Below are 19,326 nucleotides of genomic sequence, written 5' to 3'. Positions count from 1 at the left end.
CTGGGGGACCGGCGGGACACGGAGCACACAGGGCCATGGCGGGGCCCGGAGGCGCACGGGGGCCCGGCAGCGCCCTGCGGCGGCCGCGCGCACAGGCGGCCGCCCCGCTCCCGTCCCCCGCGCCGCGCTGCCGTAGCGCCGCGCCCCGCCGGCCCGTGCCCCGCCGCGCTGTCGCTTTAAGAGCGCCGGGCCCGCGGCCGCCCCCGCCCTCGCCCGCCCGGCGGCCGGAAGGGGGCCGTGATGCAGCGCGCCCGCCCGCCCGCGCCCGCCCGCCGCCGCCGCCCGGGCTCTCAGGTAAGCGCGGCGCCTCGCTCGGCCCCACCCCGCCCGCCGCCGCCGCCACCGGGGGAGGTGCTGCCCGGGGCGGCGGCCCCGCCCCGCTGGGTGCCCGCGGGCCCGGCCGGCGGCGGTGGGGCCGCCGCGGTTCCGACCTGTGCCCGGTCGCGGCGGGCGGGCGCAGGTGCGGGAGGAGCTCGGGGCCGCTCCCGGGGCGCCTTTCGGTGACCCCCCGCGGGGCTTTCGGCCTCCCGTGGGTGTTGGGGATCAGCGTCCGAGCGAGGCGGCTCGGTGCGGTCCGTGGGCACCCCCCGCCCGGCTCCTGCGGCCCGGGGCAGCCCGCGGCGGGCAGGGAGGTGCGACCGGGTTGCTGAGTCGAGTCGTGTGTCCCCCCCGCCCCCCCCCCCCCCAGCAAACCGGGCACCCGCTTTTGTGCCGGGTCGCGCTTCCCGCCGCGAGTTGCGGCGCTCGCGTGTCCCCGCCCGCTGGCCGAGGCGCTGCTCGGACGTCGGTGTTCCACGGCAGTAGCGCCCACCCGGAGAGCGCTTCACCGAGCGCTGCCAGCCCCGCTCCCGGCGTTTGCTTCCTTTGTTCGGCCGGCTGGCTGCCGTGCTCAGGGGCCGGCTCCAGCACCGCCGGGGTTCCCCGCAGGTAGAGGCCGGGGCTGGGCTGCGCCGGCCCCGCGGCCAGGCCTGGCCGGAGCCGGGGCCGCGGCCTCTCGGTGCTCAGTTCCTGCCCCGCAGCTGGGTCGGGTTTTGGGCAGGTTCTTCGTGGCCCTGCCAGCCGCTGCTGGGGCTGGGCGAGGTCGGAGTAAGTGGGCAGGAGGGAGTAAACTGCGCTGCTGCGGTGTGGAATGACGGTGTTAGTTTTGTTCAGGTCCTGAGATCCGTTTTTTTCTCATAAGCTTGAGAGTTCGACCCTCGTGCTGGCTGACGGCTTCATCTGTTTGGGTTTTTTTTCCCTTTATGAAAAAGAGTTTTCCTTTTTTTTGTTCTCAAGCAGACCTCTGTAGGAAAACTTTGCTTTTAAACTTTTATTTTGGCCTTTTTTGGTTGATACTCAGTATTTCAGTTTCTTGTTTGTTGGTGCTTTTTCTTTTCTTCCTTTTTGTGCTGGATGTGCTGGCTTTCTTTGGCTGGTCTGGCTAAATGTTCTTCGTGGGAATTGGGAAAAGAGAAAATATGAGAATCTGGGACTATTTCATGTCAGCTTCTCTAGTGAAATCTTGTAAGTCAAAGGGGAAGAAGAAAGAAGTGATCAAGTGGAGCTCAGGATGCTTTACTTTGTTGGAGGCAGAAAGGGAAAAAATATGTTGAGGGAGTGATTGAGATTTTGTTTTGCTTATATTTCTCTTATTTTGAGGTTGAAAGATAAACCAACATTTTGAAATGTTTCAGTTTAAATTGCCAAGCTCTTTTTCTCTTTAACGGACTCCACTGAAAAAAAAAAAGTTCCTTTAAAAAAAATGTAGCAGCGGCTCTCCAGTTCTAGAGCCAGAAGTAGTGGCATGTGTGGGCAGAGAGGCCTTGCTGCTCTTCATCAGCCATTCCTGCCTTCTCTCTGTGGACCATAAAATTAGAAAGGCTCCAATGTCCATTTAGGCTGATTGTCTGGGTAATGTGGGCCGTGGAAATAAAGAGAGGCTTTCTGTGAATTAGCTGCCATGCTGCTTGGCGCTTGCTCAGCCTATGGGTTCTGGCCTCTGGTGTATAACTGAGGAAAGTAATTGTATTTTAAGAAGACTTAAATCTGTTACTCAGGTGTGTGCCTGTCCCCTGGGCAGATGTCGGGGTGTGTGAGCTTGCTTTTGCTGCCAGCAAGTGATCTGTGGCCTTTGGATGGTCACAGGCTACAGTTTGGAAGTTGCGGTGTCTTAAACTTTCAGGATCTGTCCCTGTGAGACCCTGAGGCTCTCTGTCCTCTTCCTCCCCTGGGAATTGCCCAGGTGACCTGCCTCCTCACCACAGACCTGGCTTCCTTGCCTTTCCTAGGAGCTTTCATCTTTCTCATGCAATTCACTGTCCAGGAAGCCTTTTATTTGTTAGGTCTTTCCTGATTTTGGTTTTTGTGCACAGTGATAAGCCTGGCCACAGAAAGCACAGGTCTGTGGCGATGGACAGAGAGCCAAGAACAACCAGAACTGGGTGTAATTGAAAACTGTCAATTTTGCAGTGAAGGAAGATGTTCAAAGCATGTGGCTCTCTGTCAAGTCTTGAGGTAGCTACTTGGATAACCCTGAGAAGAGATTTGGATCCTCCAGTTCTGAATAGTCATTGAGGAGAAAATATCAGAAAGTCTCCTGAGTGTCTGAATACTGGGGAGTTATTTTGGCTGGAATCCAAAGGTGAAATGGCAGTAGGACTCTGGGTGACTTTTCTTCAAAGGTACTACTTGATGGTGCAGAACTGTAGCAGTTCTAATGTGCTTGCTGGTTGCTGTTCTGAAGATGTCCTAGAGTGACTTCAGAATAGTTGAAATATTCAGAAGCCGATGTCTTGGAGTACTCTACTTGTTCTGGCTTTCCTGCCCTTCCTTCCCTTTGAGGTGGCTGTTTCCTGGGGAATTTGGCTGCAGTGGTCAGGAGGGACCAGCAGTGTCCTGTGAGAAGGCTTTTGGGTATCAGTTAACAGCCTAGAGCCCCTGCTGAGTGGGAGACCAGTGCAGAGAGCAGCATGCCCACCCAGGTGATGTACCTGGGCAGCGGTGTGGCTGCTCTCTGAATCTCTCCCTGTGGCAAGCCAGGGGTACTGGGATGCTGTCTGCTGGGCTGAGACAGCCCGGGGCAGTTAAGGGCATGGCAGAGGCCTGGGCATCCAGGAGGAGAGAGGAATTTGGGAGAGAAGCAGATCCGAGAGGGAGGAAATGCCCAACACAGCACAGACAGAATAGTTACTTCTGCCTGGTGTACCCTGGCTGGATCAACTTGAAGCAGTTTCTTGATGAGCCCATGGATGAAATTCACTGTTTCATTCCACAAATGTCCTATCGTTCTCTTGGGCTGTTTGTATCTGCTGGTGTTTGCCAGACATTGCCTGAGCTTCTCTTAAACTGCAGCTGGTTTTGCAGGTTCCCAGTTACTGCACAGTTGTTCTTACTGTGTTTATTTTAGTGGTTATAAACTGATTTTTAAAAAGGAGTTGGAACTTGAGCTGGAAAGTCTCCTTTTTTTTCTTCCCCTTCATGATTTGGTTGAGAAGCTGCACCATAGGAGGTAGCAGCTGAGCCCTTCAATATTGCTCCCCTTTATACTTTGAATTTTTTGAGATGTGGTTTCTCAGGGATTTGGGGGCAGTTGTCCTGAACCTTGATTTTAGCAGCGACATATGTTTGGGGGGCTGTCTGCTCTAATCCAGTAAAATTAGGAACTTGGCTAGGGAGTAAAAAGCTTGAAGGAGACATTTTTGCTTATAACATTTCATTTAGCCTGAATGTTTGCAGTCACAGCTATGTGTTTCTTAAAGACACAGAGCAGAAAGTTTCTTTAGGGCAATATTTCAAATTGCTGTGAGGTTCAGAGTTGCATTTGGAGCTAGAAGGTGCCATTGTTGACCAAAACAGTTTCTCCATGACTCTTGTCATCCTGCATTGTACAGGACAAAGTCCCTCTGGGTGATTCTCACAGCGGGTTCAAGAACTATGGGTTGAGATGTAGGTAATACTTTAAAAAAGTAGTAAATAGCTTTAGTAAAGATACAAATTGAGGGAAAACCCAGTGTGGTTAACTTGATCCTTTGCACTTGTGGTAACAAAAGTGTTTTGCCTTTCCAGTCTGATCTTTACTTCCTTCTGTTTGTTTCATAACAGTTACTTTTGCAAGTTGAACTGAAAATAGGTGCTGGAAGTGGTGAATAATCACTTCACTTGGAATACTCCATGGCAGGGAAGAGCCAAGGGCTCAGTTCTCCTGATCTCTTTTGTTAGAGACTGGCTAGCTTTTTCTTGTCCCTCCTGTGTTCTGTGTTGAATATTAAACAGTGATTTTTATGCAAGAAAGTCTTTCAAAGTACTTGAGTGACCAACTAGGGGCAGCTGAGAAAGGGTTGCCTGGGAGATGCTGTTGAGAGCAGCTAATGCAGCGTGTGACAGCTTGCACGGAAGAAAGTAAAGAAAGGCAGGATGGTGAGCTGATCTTTCCTGCCTCCTTTTTGGGGTGTTGAGAGTGGTGATCCCTCTGAAAGCTTGGGGGATGCAAATGTAACTGAGTTTGTGGGCACAAGAGTTGCGCTGCTAGTTCTACTCACAGCAGTGCTCCTTCTAAAGAAATAAGGTGCAGCTGGCCCTGCGAAGATGAACTGAGAATGTGATCTGGGAATCAAATGCTGCACTTCATTTCCTATGCTCTTTGCAGTGCTCGTGCTTCCCCAGGGTTTTTACTGGGAAGGAAAGGATGTTGCCTTGCGGGGATGTAGCGCAGGGAGGAGCATAGGGCTTCTGGATGGTCCTGCGGCATCACCAGAAACTTAGGTAAAATTCTGTTACATCACTTTAATCAATCTCAGGGTAAAGCTGGCTTTTTGGGAAGTTTGCTGTTTGTTCCCTTACTCCTCTTCAGAGCTTCTGCTGTACTGGTTATTCCTCTCTTTGGGTGCTTGTCTAGGGCCCAAGTGATAATTGTGGGGAAATGCTGAAATATGTATACTGAAGTAAAGAAATATTCTGTTTAACATGTTCAGGTCACCACTGTTGTGTGTTTAATGGATTGCTTTTCCGGACACTACTCAACTTGCAGCTCTGAGTTTGTTCTTGTACTCTTCCGGCACCTACTTAAAATGGGTTTGCATGAAAATGTGACTGCTTTCAGGCTGCGGAGAATGAAAATGTGATGCTCCAGTTCAGTGTTGGCAAACTGTCCTCCTGTCTGGAGTTGTGTGGGAGGAGAAACGGTTTCTTGGTTGTGTGACCCCAATGAGGAGAAGAGCAGCTGGGATTTAACAAACTGGTTAAAATTATATAGGCCCCCAAATTCTCCAGAGACATCTCTCCTTTCCTAGAAGCTTCCTTTTAACAAGCTGATTTCTCAGGCTGATTGCTTACAGATGAGATCATGCAGTGTGTTTTGCAGGGAAAGAATCTGAACTTAGACTGGTGAGCCAGAAAGTTTTAACACACAAGTCACATGCCCGGTGTCCTCATGGCATGTACAAAACACTAGAGACTGTGAAAGCATCCATCTTCAGGGCAGCTCTGTGCTCCAAGAGCTTTCTGAATATGCAGAGTACCAAGGGATGCTCTCAAGTGCTGGGTCCTATTGCTTGGACAGCCACAGGAGATAGCAAGGAAGTATTTCATCTTTCCTTAGCTCTGTTTCTCTCTTTAGTGTGTGTGGTGTTGGGATAAGCCCAAGCAAGGGAAGGCTCTCATCTTAATTCCACAGACGCTTTTCTGCTGGCTTGAGCAAAGGAATTTATGTAGAATGGATGATATTTCTTCTGTTAATGCCTAAGAACATTCTGAGCAGGGAAGACTGGATGCTAATGTTCTGTTGCAGAGGAACCCACCAATCTCTGGTCCCTTTCAAAACGCCCACTGTTTTCTATTTCTCTTGATGTCAGCTGGGTTACAGTGTCCTTAACAGAAAGGCCTTTTCCAAAATAATCACAACCATCATTTAAGAATGTTGAAAATTAAACAAAGCTGTTCTAAGGTGATGTTGGGTGGTGTTCCCAGCGTAGGGGAGCAAGCTGAAAACTTCTGTTGTCAGTAGCTATGAAGTACAGCTTGTTCTCATAGGCAAGGTAAAAGGGAACTTTCCTGATGCCAGGGCCTCTTTGTGCCTAAAATTACTTCTCCCAAATCAAGAAGGCATTAGTTATGCAAAAACAGATGGGGGCAGAAGTTTTGCTAATATTGATTCTGGAAATAGGAGCCAAGGAGACATTTGTTTGCTCTTTAGAAAAAAAAAAAAAAAAAAAAAAAATTTAAGTCAGACTGGATGGGGAAAATTTCAAGTCCTGCACTTGAAATCTACCAGTTTTTCTGCAACTTGAAGACAGGAATGTATAAAGCAAGATGTGTTACATCTCCTACCACTGACATCAGTGGTGTTCTGCCTGTAGAGGACACTCATTGTGGGTCACTGTAAGCTTGTTTTCTGAAACAAATAGTTGAAAGTAAATCTTACAGGTAAGCACAGGCTTGGTGGTATTGTTTTTTTCCTGTCACTGTGCTGCCTGTCACTTAAGCATGTCTGCGTGTGGGCCTTTATCAAAAGGTCTTTCCAATGCATAACTTCACACAGGTATTTTATAGAGGTCAAGCACACAAGTGAAAAACACTTATATGCAGGCTTGTCAAACTTCATTTGGCATCCTTGTGAGTGTGTAGTATAATGCAAGTTCAAATACCTACTTTCTATGTCATACTATTTTATTTCCTAGGTAAATAGTTGTGAACGTAAGTTGCTTTGGTTCTGTGCCTTTACTCACTGGCTAATAATCCCAGGATCCTTCTTTTAATGAAAATTACTGGAAAAACACTTGTTGCTCTGATGGATTGCAGTGAGTTGGTATATTTTTTCATAGCAGTTCAATCATTTCATTCTTCACACTGCTCTGTCGGATGGGATCCTGCTGGGCCTGTTCATGGGCTGGCTGTCCACCTCGAGATTGTCCTGGGGCTGCCAGCTGGGTTAAGCAGTGTGTCCAAATGGGAGGTGATAATCTGTACCCTAAAGAGTGCTGCCTAAGCCTTGTTGTGTCCATGAAACGTCAAGCATGGAGCTGTTGGAACACCAGCCCACTCAGAACTAATGCTTGCAGAATGTATGAGCAAGGAGTTAAACTGGGTGGAGTTGTTCCAAAATCTGGATTTGGGGCCTGTCTGCTCCTAATGCAGCAGCTCTCTGGGTGTTTGCTTGGAAGGGCTCCCAGCATGGATGATGCTCTCCTGACCTGATTTGACTTTCCTTTCATGATGCTTGGGTACTGTGCCCAAATCTGTCTGCAACACTGTGCAGTGCGGAGCTCTGGTGCCTGATGAACGTGAAACAAGTCAGCTCCTGTCCAGAGATGGTGGGGAGATGATCAGCTTGTATGTGCCGTGGGGGCTGGAGAGGGCGAGAGCACAAGGGGAGAGACAGACAAACAAAGTACACAGTTGTGTTTCTTCTCCAGGACTGTCCTATGTCCCGAGTCTGCCAGCTGCAATTTGAAGGCCAGAAGAATAGGGCGGGGTATTTTCTTCCAACCAGATGAATTTATGCAGTGAAAATGAGAAGTTAGTTCAGTTTCTTTGGGAATAGCATTTAAGGTGTAAAAATGTCCCACCCATCAGTAATGAAGAGCTGCTGAAGAACGAGCAAATACAGAGACAGAGCCTGGAGAGCACACTGTGTTTGTAGCTCTTCTTTTTCCTTGGAGGATGATAATCTGGTCATGTTTTTGTTGCATGTATCATTTGGTAGTGGTATCAGTCATTTGTGTTGCCTTCTTATGGAGAGCTAAACCAGCCAAGCATCAGGTTTTGTTGTCCCATCTGTATTATTGCTCTGTTATTTCACTTGTGCTCATTTGTTTCTGCCTGTCAGAAAGTGTAAAAAGAAAAAAAAGGGGGGGGGGGGCAGAAATAGCTGGAGTACCAGTATTCTCCAATATGAAAATGTCAGCCTATAATGAGTGCTTTTCACTAAGCTCAGGCTGTTTCTGCTGTTCCTGACAAGCTGTCACATCTTCATGCTGGGTAATGTGATCTTCCAGGAATGTTTATCTTTCATTTCTGCATTTATAGTGGAGCTGAGCTTGGGGGTGCTTGTGAGAACATGTGCAGTGCGAGCCTCCAACGCCATGTTATTGTTTGGGAAGAGGTGTTGGCCATGTGTGCTATGATTCAGTTGCTGAAGAGAAAAAAATCAGCAGACTAGCAGAGCTAGCCATGCAGTGAGCTCCCTTGCTGTTTCCCTGGACAAGGGTCCCAATGCTGTAAATTCATCTCATGAACTTTGTTTTTAAGTGCATGTGTTTTGCATTTGTCTGGATTGCAATGGATATTATTCAAATAACCCAGCTTCCCAAAGTGTTCTTCCTCTTTCCATCCGTTTGACGCCATTCATCTACATACTTAGCTAGCAGCAATCTTATGTTTTCTTTCATGTTTTGGGACAACCCGGACAGGGTGTTACTCTGAGAAAATAACCTTTGCTGGCCAGTGCCATGGGCAGATACCATGGGTCAGACCTGGCAGCGCATGGGCAGCCAGTTGGGAGGAGTGGCACTGGTAGCAGTTTCTCTCATGGCCAGCGACCTTCTTTCATCTTGGTGCTTGCTGCTGCTTCCCCATCGCCCTCCAGACTGAGCACCTCATGTAGATGTGCTGCCTTCTTCCTGAGGACTGAACCCACCAGTGATTACATGTGGTTCAGTCTCTGCTACGGCATTTTTTCGCTTCCTCCCAGCACTGGAAGGACACCAAATAGCGGCCATGCTTGTGAGACCTCCCTAGAGTAAAGACTTATAGTGGGGTTTTTCCAGTTGCTTCTACATTTTGAGAGCTATTGGCTGTTTTGCTTTTAACCTGTATTCTTGGAATTATTGCAAGCTTTTGTATTTGAATACATAGCCAAATTTGAATACAATGCTACTTAACGGCGGGTGTTAATTTGTGCAAGGGCAGTCTGAGGCAGGGTACTGGTACTCCAGTATCCCTGCCAGTACAGAATTAGCCTTGATTGTGTCAGTGCCGACATCTTTGTTAACCAAGCTTTTCAAATAAACTAGAAAGATTTCTAGAATAGAAACTCAATGCAAGTCTTTCATAAAACTGTTGGCAATAATTATTCTACCTCTTCTCATTTGCTGTCACAGGATGATGGAAACACTGGTTGGAAAGGACATCTGGAGGTCTTCACTCTAACCTCCTGCTTGAAGTGGGACTGTCTCCAGCATGTGATTGCCTCAGTCATGGCTTTGTCTGGCCAAGTCTTGACAGTGTCCAGGGATGGAGCAGTATACCATGCAGGATCAGCTTTTATTTGCTTTTGTTTGAGAGTTTTACCTAGTGAACCACCTTTAGTGTGGGTTATTATATTTAAGTTTGAATGACCTCATCCTGCAGGTTTAAAAACATTGAAGTGAACTGTTAGGAAATGTCCCAGTAGAGCTAATAATGTAATATGTAATGTATCTGCATCCTTCTGTCTTTTCTGTGCTAGTATGGGAAATACGAGCAGACCCTATTGCTGTTTCTGCAGGAAAAGGCAGGGATCCTGTTAGGTGGTTTTCTTATGTTTGCACGGGGTATTACAAATGAAGCAGTGCTTGTAGGACACATCCCATTATTGGAATGAACAAATGGGTGTTTTCCCCTTGGTATTAGCCATGGTGTCTGCCCAGATATGAGCGGGGCTTGTCAGGAGGCACAGGATGAACACTGGGAGCATCCTTGGCCGTGAGGCTGTGTGGGATTGGTGCTGGCCAGCTGTGTGCCCAGGCTGAGGCCACACATACACAAGGCATGCAGTTGCCTTTTATCTACCCTCTTCAGCCCTTGCAGTGGGAGGAGAGGGTTTTCCCCTGTGTCTGCTGCACTTATTTCAGAAAAAATACCAGGTCATGAGACGAGTGTGCCTGTTGGAGTGTACATCCAAGTTGCCCATTGTGGTCCTGCGTGTTAATGGGAGCAGCACAGCTCTCTACATCTGAGAAGTAAACTTGCCTTCAGAAATGCCACAAGCTTCAGGACGCAGTGGGTGTCCATGAATGGCACGTAGTCAGGCCAGACCAGAGGCCTGCTGCTGCTTCTGGGCTGGGCTGGATTTCTTCAGACTAAACTGAGGATTGCAACACCCTTATGCTTACTTAGGCCAGGAGGCCTTGCTTGGAAGGGAAATGGCTGAGATGCAAGGAGCTGCTGAGGAGGTGGAAGCTTCCCTAGCCAAGGCCTCTTTGCTAGACTCAAATCTGGCTGCATCCCTGGACTCTGCATCCCCTCGTGTAATAGGGAGATTCAGAAATGATGTGTGTGCTTCATTGGCACTGAAAATGAGAGCTCCTGTGGGCTGGTTGGGATCTTGCTTGATACTTTCTGCTCTGGAGAGTCATGTTGTATTCCTGTTAGAGAGCAAACCAGCCACTGTCAGATGAGTCTGGTGGTGTGGAGCAAGCAGCAGCGTCCTTGGGTGGGTTACAAATTCTCACTCATGCTGTGCAGAGGGGCCCATTGTATCCTGCCCATCTGAACTGTGCACCCAAGAGCACACTCCTGCCTTTTGTTTCCATACCAGAGCCAGCAAAAAGGGCTGGGAGTGTGGGTCTTCTGGTTATTTGAAGGTGATAGTCCTTGCTAAGGAATCGCAGAAATGTGGTGACTACTGTTGTCAGCTGCTCTCTGCATGCTAGCTTTGGGTGAAAGTGCAGAGGTCAGGTTTGGGGTTGTATGGCTGGATGGTCCTGGAGCAACAGCTGTACAGGGCCTCAGCCTCTAGCTGACATCCCTGACTTTGGCTGACAGCTCTTGTTTTACCACCAGTTCTTCCATGCACCACTTATTTCTGCATGGGTCTGTGCAGGTGGAGGAGCTGTAACAGCATCACTGCTGTAAGCTGAGCTCAGCCCGTTTGGTGGTTCAGTTAGTTTGGTGTCCCTTGATGGGAAAAGCAAATGTCTGGTGCCAAACGTCTCACTTCCCATGTGCTGTTTCTCCTCACTGAAGCTTATAGCCAGTGCTTATAGTTTGCTCTGGCTTTCTGCTCATATTCTCCGTGTCTCTGGAATAAAATCTCCAGTGAATGAAGCTGATTAGCTTTTCTCTTAGCTGGATTTGGAATTAATACTCAGACATTGGTCTTCAGGTCTGCACAGCTTGTAGTTTTTGAGGTGAGATATGCCAACATAGATTCACCTGGGAGAGAAAAACAGACTTGGGGAAGTACCACCTCAGGTGAGATAGCAGGGCTTTGTCCCCAGCAGTCCTGGGTCGTGTGCAGCTCTGCTTGTCAGAACTCTCCTCATGCTGCCTCCCTTGCTCCAAACGCTTTGCAGGGATGGAGGGCAGAGAGATGGCTTGGTGTGGTGGTGGTGGAGGAACAGGTGAAGGACAGTACTCAGGACATTAGATACTATCTGGTGCTTCAAGAAGAAAGGACACCTTTGAAAGAGTCCTTGTGCCTGCTGAATATATCAGCTACTTCCAGGGATTAGATGTCAGAAGCCCAGAGCGGGGGCTTACTAACTCATGGGGGTTGAGCCCTTCCTTGGAGTGGCAGCGATTCTCATCTGCAGTGCCTGCTGTTGCAGATCACCAGAGGTGTGAGAAACGAGAGACAAGAGGATACTTGGCTCATTGTGCAGACAAGAACAAGGCAGAGATGCTGGAGATGTTCTGCTTGGGCTGGTCCCAGTGTCCAGGGATAGGGAGGGATGTCTGCAGATGATGATTTTCTCTGCCCCTTTCTCACAGCTGTGTCAGCAGAGATGGCCAAGGAGAGTGTTTACAGGTGTGTCCTTGCTGAGTGCTGCTCTATGCTAGGAATTTACTCCTTGTCTGGATGATGTATTTTCTGGGGCTTTGTCATTACAACAACTAATCTCACTCCCCTTGTTCTGACCTGGGGGTATAAGTACTATTTTCCCTCTCTACTCATCCCCATATTTGAGGCAGCCCATGGTGTAGCAGATGGGGATTGTGGTGTTTAAAAGACAGGGCAAATGGGAGGCTGCTGCTGTTTGCATCTTTCCTGGTAGTATTAAAGCTCTGAGTGAGATCTGGGGGGCTGGGGAGGAGTTGTTATTCCTCCACTGTCACCTCAGCCATTCTTATCCCTGGGTGAGGGAGCTGTGGTGGCAAAGCAATGCTGAGGCCTCTTCTGCTCCTGTGTCCCAGCAGGACAGGGCTTCACTGGGCAGCTGCCTGTGTGCCTAGAAACAAGTAGGCTGGCTCAGCTGCAGAACTTCATCTGTTGGGGGCATGAGGATGTATCTATCCATGGCTGGACCAGAGGTTGTGCTTAATCCAGGGATTTAGAAAGTTACGGAGGGGCAAAGGAGACACCATACTGCTGTGGTATTTGCCCTTGAGGACTCCGGCTTCTCTTTTCATAGCAGGAGAGGCTTCCTTGGCATGGGGTGGAAGGTGTGTGGTGGAGGGTGGGTGCTCCCCTTGTGCCCTGTTGTCTCTTACACGCTTGGGGAGTGTTTGTCCCGCATCAGGTGTCCATATATGTCACTGCATGTGCTATCTTGTCCTCTCTGAGCCTTCTTCCCTCATCCTGCAGAATAACTCTAGTCAGTACCTTGTATGCAAGAGTGGTTTGTCAGGATTTCACAAAACCATCGAATGGTTTGGGTTGGAAGAGACCTTAAAGATCATCTAGTCCACACCCCCCCCCTGCCACAGGCAGGGACACCTTCCACTAGCCCAGGCTACTCAAAGCCCTGTGGGGCCTTGAACCCTTCTAGGGAGGGGGCAGCCGCAGCTTCTCTGGACAATCTGTGCCAGTGCCTCTCCACCCTCACAGGGAAGAATTTCTCAGAGGATGTCACACACGTGTGCCAGACTTGCCCTCCCAGCTGTGCCAAGCTCTGCCCTGCTTCCCTCTTCTCCCAGGTTTATGGGTCAAAGTGGATTTCTTTGCAGAGGAAGGATGATACTAGCAGAGCTAGGCTGAGCAGATGTTTCAGCTGAGGTAGGGTGGGAGTGAACATGTTCTTGCACTACGGGTCAGGACAGAAGGTGGCTGTATGGTCTAAACAAAGCACTTTTACAGCAGGCTTCTGTGTTGCATCAAAATTTCCTGGAAAGGTGAAGGTGGGAGCTGACTTTCACCACCTCTCACTGAAAAGCATAAAAAGCTTAAATGTTGTACGGGTCCAGCCTCTGGGACTCTCCTGTGCTCTTCAACTCCTTTGTCCCTGCATAGCTGAAGGCTGCTCAGGTGATGTTCTGGTCCTGTCTGACATGGGACATTGGTGCTTACTGGGATCATTGGACCCTCTTGTGGCCTTCTCAGATAAAGGCAGGTAGAGGTCCTGCCATGGCTGGGCTTCGCAGGTGTCTGGAAGTCAAGGAGGATAAGGATCATGGAGCAGAGCCGCTGTAGGACCAGTGGTCTGGTAGTATTGCTGGAGCAGCCTGTTGTGACCTGGCAGAAAAAGCTTTTGGGTGTTATTCTAATGAGTGTTTTCCTTATTCTCATTTGAATGTGTATTCCCAGCTCACTGTTGGTAACTGGGTCAGTCCTCTGGCCATAAGTCACTGGTCTGGTGCATGTCTTTTCTGACATTAATTTCTACAATAGGATTACGTAGCTTTTCCTCTGCAGTAACCTTATGCTCAGTACAGTGGAGAGATCTGCTCAGGTGATCAAGGCTATTGGTCTGTCTTGCTGTTTGTCTAGTTGCCTTCACCTGAGCATCAGCATGCTCACTGCTGTTCATTTATTTCTCCCAGTGCCACCTCATCAGGCAGCAGCTCTGGGACAGCAGAAGGCAACTTCCTGATTTCAGTGCGAACAGCTCACCAGTTCATCACCCACGAATTTCAAATTTCTGCTTTGCTGCTCAGCATAGCAGGTTATTTTTAAGCACTGGAAAAAAAAAAAAACCCTGCTTTTAAGCCTGTTGAGGCACTTTCGAGGCAATTTTCTATTTTGTGAGACTACCTCTTACCTCTTAGAATGCTTTTGAAATGCTTCCAAGAGTCACGATACCCTATAGATGCCTAAAACCCAGACAAATTGTCCTGCATTGGGATAAACAAGCTTTTGTGTCTAAATTTATATATGGAATTTAGTATCTGCTAATGAGACTTCATCTGTTAATTGGACTGATCTTTTCCAAAGCCAAACACAATCTCTTAGAGAATCTATAAAAATGCCAGCCCTGGCCTGAGCTGGTTCTGCTCCCTTGCTGTTGGAAACCTGCTCATGCTGCAGAAAGCTGTTCTGTGCAAAACCAAAACAGGGTCTGTTGATGTTATTTCTAGTCCTTTGAGAAGATGACTTACTGGTCACATGTGCTGCTATGAGGTCATTAGGATGTCTCTCAAATACACAATTTGAGAACTGATGATGCCATTGCAGAAGTATGCTCCCTCTGCGATGTGAGATGTAAAACTCTCTGAAGTACTTTAATTTGTAATAGCTCTGAGTGGGATCTGTTATTGTGCATATTTGGGCTCATTCCAATGAAAAAAGGGCTGTTTTCTGCTTTGCTTTATCCCTAGATTGATTAGTGAATGTATACCGTGGGATCAAGTTACATTTCAGAGGGCATCCAGCAGAGAGCTTGAAGTGCTGAAGGCAACAGTGAGTCTAACTGCAAAATCAGCAGTTTTCTAGCAGTGCTTTGTTTCTCTATGGCAGCGTCATTCCCCGGGGAAGGGAGCTCCTCAGATGTGTTTGCTCTTCCTGATGCTGCAGGGGAATGGGGAGTTTTCTCTAGACCCTTGATGTTGCTTCTGTGATGTGCATCTGCTTTGCTTTTATTGATGTCCCTCCTGGACTCTCTGTTCCTGGGTGTCCACAGGCACCTTCTGCCCCAAACTGCCCTGTGTCCTCCAAAGGGAATTGTTTTGGTCCCAGTTTACCTTGGGGGCCTGTATCCAGCTTGGTCCCTGGGCACCATTATGTTGACAGGGCAAGCATTCTTATTTTGGCAGGAGAGTGTCTTGTAAGTTACCTGAATCAGTAACACCCTCTTGGAGTAGAGCTTCCCAAGCAGGAAGGGGTCTCATGTCTTTCTACCTCCACCCTGCTGCTGGTCATGTGTTTCTGACCCAAACCATATATGAGCCTTAAGGATTGTCCTGTCCCTCTGAGCTGATCAGTGCACTCAGACATGGAAAAAGGACTCAAGGGGGGGAAAAAGTAAATAGTTTTCTGTTCTTGGTACAGATGTGAATTGTGTGGCTGAGATGGGGTATGGAGGCAGGGAGGAAGGTGGGAGCAAGGCAACATCTGACTGCATGTGTGCACATATGACCATGTCTTAGAGCTTACAGCCGTATTTTCCAGTTGTGACATGGTGTGGGCACAGTGTGGTTCATGTCTGCTTCCTTTTTTCTTTTGAATACCTGAAATACCTGCTGCTTCTGTTGATGCTTTGCTGTGATTACTGCTTGAAGCCTGGTGTAGCATGGGAGTCCTCAAAGAATGGGCTGAATTGCTGCCATCCCCACTTCTCAGCTTCCTGCTGTGGAGTTCCTGTGAGTGTCATTCCTGAACAACACGGGCATCCACTTCCCACCCCAGTGCTGCTTTGTAGCCCTGTGCTGCTGACCTCAGGAGGATGCTTCCCCACGGTGGGTTGTCTGAATGGGACATTGCAGCACTTCCCTTGCTGAGCAGCTTCCTCACAGGAGGCAGGACAGCACCTGTGTTTCCCAACAGGCAAGTCAGCAAAGTACTTCTGCTCTTCAGTCTTCTGTTGTGTTCCTTGGTGCTCGTCCCCTAACTGGGACTTTATACCGGTGTTGCCAGGTGATGTTCCTCTCAAATCCCAGTGGCCTTGTCACCCAGGTGAGTGTGGCTCTGGTCTGCTGTAGGCTGCCTCATTCCAGGGCTCTCCAGTGGCACCAGCAGTAGCTTTGCAGCAGGCAGGGGCTGCAGGCAGTGCTGGAGGTGGTAGGGCTTTTCAGGGCTGTGTAGCTGAGGAATGATTTTGCAGCCCCACGGCTGTGCCCTGTGGTGGTGCCTTACTGGCATGTGTGGGTGGTCTCCCCAGGGTGCCCACAGCCTGCTGGCCATGTCAGTGGCTCCTGTGTCTCCATCTGCTGTGGTCCTGCATGTCCTGCCACCATGAAGCCTTAGCGTTGTTACCTGCCTCTGAGGTTCTCACTGTCACCAGTGGTAGTTATCTCCCTGCAAGTGCCACATTCTGGTATTGAGTTTTGTATTTTCACTCTATTTCTATATTTTTTTTAAGTGAAAAGGAAATTAATGTGATGTCACGCAGCTGTCTAACAGCTGCAGTAGTGAACTTCACTCCTGTGGGAGCCCAACCCAAGGGAAGCAGACAAGGGTGAGCTGTTGGGATGAACATGCCTTGAGCCCCAGTGTCACTGCTGGTCTCTCCCTCATCTGGGAAAGACCTTGGAAGTCCAGACGACTGAGAAGTGCTCTGCTCTTGGGTTGCAATAATCCCGTTGGCTGGAATTGCTTAATAAATGACTAGTTAGTTCTGTCTTTGCTTTTTACCTTTCCCCCACGGATGACACATGCTGGTGAGGAATGAACGTGAGGAGCACAGCGTGGCGACGTCTTTGCCAGGATTTTTCCTGTGGGTGCAGGCAGCTGTGTTAAACAAGAAGGTGCAAGCTGGTTCTGCGGTGCTGTGCCGGGGCCTGGCTTGCCCCTGGGACTACACGGGCCCTGCTTCCTGAGCAGGAGAGCTGCTTTATGTTGTGGTTTTACTAAATGAATTCAAAGCTTGGCCTTCCTCCAGGCGAAGTCTGGGCCAAGTGCCAGCGGAGCAGCCCCTAGGGAGAGCACTGGAGCAAGGAGGGGCCAACAGCAGGGAAGAGCAGAGGAATCCAAGAAGGCAGATTTGCCTAGAAAACAGCTCTGTTTCCATCTGCTCGGTCAGGAGTTGCTATAGGAACTGGGATGATAGAGGCAGGGCCATCTCCTGGGCCTGTGTGTGTGTGCGGAGGGAGGGAGGAGGGCGGAGTTACTCAAGTTTGAACATATCATGTGTGCTGGTGGAAAGTTGCAAGGAATGTCGAAACTACAGCCTGGCTCAACCTATGGAGTTCAAAAGAGACACAGCAGTTGTTCCCTGTGCTCAGCAGGCCCCGGGCAAGGCAGGTAGGGTCCTTCCAGCTTCACTCTGCTTTCAGCTTGCGATCAGCTCTCCCCCCATGCGCGCTTCTGTCCTTGGCTAAAGTACAAACGCCTTTGCAGACTTGCTGGAAGTGAAGGGGGTTTGGTGGCAGTGCTGGGAGGTGAAGATTTCTCTCCCTGGCTGATAGGGAGACGGTGGCTCTTCGCTTGCTGTTTTTTGTCCCGTGACTACAGGAGGGGTTCACAGATCATGGGTGTTCCCGCAACGCTGCATGCCCGGGGCCCTCTGGAACCCTTGGGATCTGTTGTTGGGTAGAAATGTGAAGCTGGCTGGTGTCATTCTCCCGGACAGAAGTGGTTTCTGGGGCTGTGGCGCTCTGGGAAAGCCCATGGAGTTTGAGCTCTCAATCAGACATGCTTGCCTGAGATGTTTCAGGGCTAAGGCTGAGTCAGATATGCAAAAACTGGGGCTGGCAGCGAGTTGCTTGTGGGAAGGTGGTGGTGGGGGACATGCTCCTGCCCTCCGAGCCCCAGCAGCTCCTGCCCCCTGCGAGTTCTGTGGCTGTGTTGCCTGTGTTCACTCTCCTCTCCTCCTGAGGAGATGCAGACTGTTTCCTCCTGGTGCACCTACTGCAGTTTTTGTCACAGTCAAACTTTCTCAGATCACATGTAGCCTAAAACACAGGAGTATGAATATGCAGGAAGCTGCTCCTGAGAATCCTTGTTGTTAGTAGCAGTCCCTCCAGATAAAATCAGATTATTTCGCCATTGTCTCAGGTGCTGAGAACTTTCCAAAATAGTCATGTTTCCACTGGAGCGTTCCAGGGTTGCTCACTGCTCTGCAGGTATTTATTTAATAGGTTTGGCTGAAATTTCATCTCCCCTTTTTCTGTCACAGAGGATAATCTCTGCTTAAAAAAAAAAAAGGTGGGTAGTGTTGTTCCTCTTTTTGAGAAGCTGCACAATAGCCTGCTGAAAACTGAAATGTGATCTCTATATGCAGACATAAAGCTTGCCAAACTGGATTAGATCACAGCCCACCTACTCAGGCACCATCTTATCTCAGGCAGTGGCTGCTTGGCACGTTGCACATGAAAACCCAAGAGCTTGAACGCAAATGTGGAATAACCTGCCTATGTAAGAGAACTTTCTAGTCACATTAATTACTAGTTTGCTTATGCCTGGCTAGATGAAAATTTATATCCAGTGTACTCTTTCTTTTACTCTAACAGAATTGCAGATGTTCTTATTATGTAGATCCGCTTCCAATATTTTATTGAATTACTCCCACATTGCTCTGTGGCAATATGTCCCAGAGGCTTAATGTGCATGGTATGCCGTGGAACTTAATTTCCTCATTTTTAATTTGTTGTTTTTTAAATTTCAATTAATTTTCAATATGGAAAAGTAAATGGGATCCTTTTTTTGGTCTAAGCATCATTGTTGTATGTATTCCCCCCCCCCCCCCCCCAGTCTCTCCTGTGTCTCTCCTCTTTGCCTCAAACAATTGCAGGATTTTCCTACAGCTACTTGCCTTGTGTGTAATTGCTAAATCTCATTAATTCTCTGTAGGCTCCTCTTTTCTGGTCTGTCCTGAGAAAATTTGATCAGAATCAGCCATTGTGGCTTCCCATAGCTGTGAAATGCTGCTCGAGCTTTTTCAGTCATCTTGTCTTTTCCTTTGTTTATAAGCAAAACATTTGGTTTGATTGCTTGAAATGCAGTGTGGTAAGCAAAGATCTTCTCTGAATGGTCTATAGTCATGCTAAGTGTTTTTCTGGAATGTTTAGTTAATTGAAATTTCATCTCTGTACATGAGAGGTTAAATTTTATCTTGTAGAATTGTACTAGTCAATAGTAAACCCAGCAGAACTTGGTGAGACCAGCCCGGAAATCCTCACTGGAGTCTCCAGGTTTGCAGCAACTTCAGCTGCTCTGTAAGTGTTGCCACTCACTGCTCCCATCTTTGCTGGGCACTTCACAAATTAAACTTTAAAACCACTTTGTGTAGTAAACAAAGTTTGCTCAAGCAGAATGTAACAGCTGTGTGTACCCAGACTTTGCTTTCTTGGTTAGGTGCACTGATGCACAGTTTGCTCAGCCTCTGTAGAAATGATGCCCGCTGAGGACACAACCTGCCTTGTTCCCCTCTGGTTCAGGCCAGTGTGCTGTTGGAGGGCAGTAAGACTTTCCACTTGCTGTGTTTGGTATTTGGAGTTATTTCAATCTGTGGAATGCAGTAAGTGATGATAATTTTTGCTTCTTTCTGATACTGAAAAAGCTTCTTCAGGTTCCGTATCTTTTTGGAGATGTATGGCATGGCTTTTCACATCTATAAA

The 19,326-nt window shown here is 48.6% G+C and overlaps 1 protein-coding gene across 7 annotated transcripts in view; it reads left to right on the top strand.

Annotated features, from left to right (window-relative positions):
- The first annotated feature begins 272 nt into the window (after nucleotides 1-272).
- The window catches only part of LOC141968697 (discoidin domain-containing receptor 2-like), a 61,584-nt gene continuing 42,530 nt past the window's right edge, over nucleotides 273-19,326 (top strand). For 2 of the 7 annotated variants that reach the window (XM_074923694.1, XM_074923700.1), the window contains exon 1: nucleotides 16,885-17,011. The gene's annotated coding sequence lies outside the window, so the exon portion shown is untranslated. Of the gene's footprint in view, nucleotides 295-480; nucleotides 633-1,065; nucleotides 1,087-14,483; nucleotides 14,513-16,884; nucleotides 17,012-18,101; nucleotides 18,125-19,326 lie in introns of those variants that run through there. The other 5 variants (XM_074923695.1, XM_074923697.1, XM_074923699.1 and 2 more) reach the window with 5 other exon arrangements.

Source organism: Athene noctua, chromosome 20, assembly GCF_965140245.1.
Source record: "Athene noctua chromosome 20, bAthNoc1.hap1.1, whole genome shotgun sequence".
In the NCBI taxonomy this organism is placed as follows: domain Eukaryota; kingdom Metazoa; phylum Chordata; class Aves; order Strigiformes; family Strigidae; genus Athene; species Athene noctua.
The sequence above is the reverse complement of the archived record's forward strand: the minus strand, read 5'-3'. Positions and strand labels throughout refer to the sequence as shown.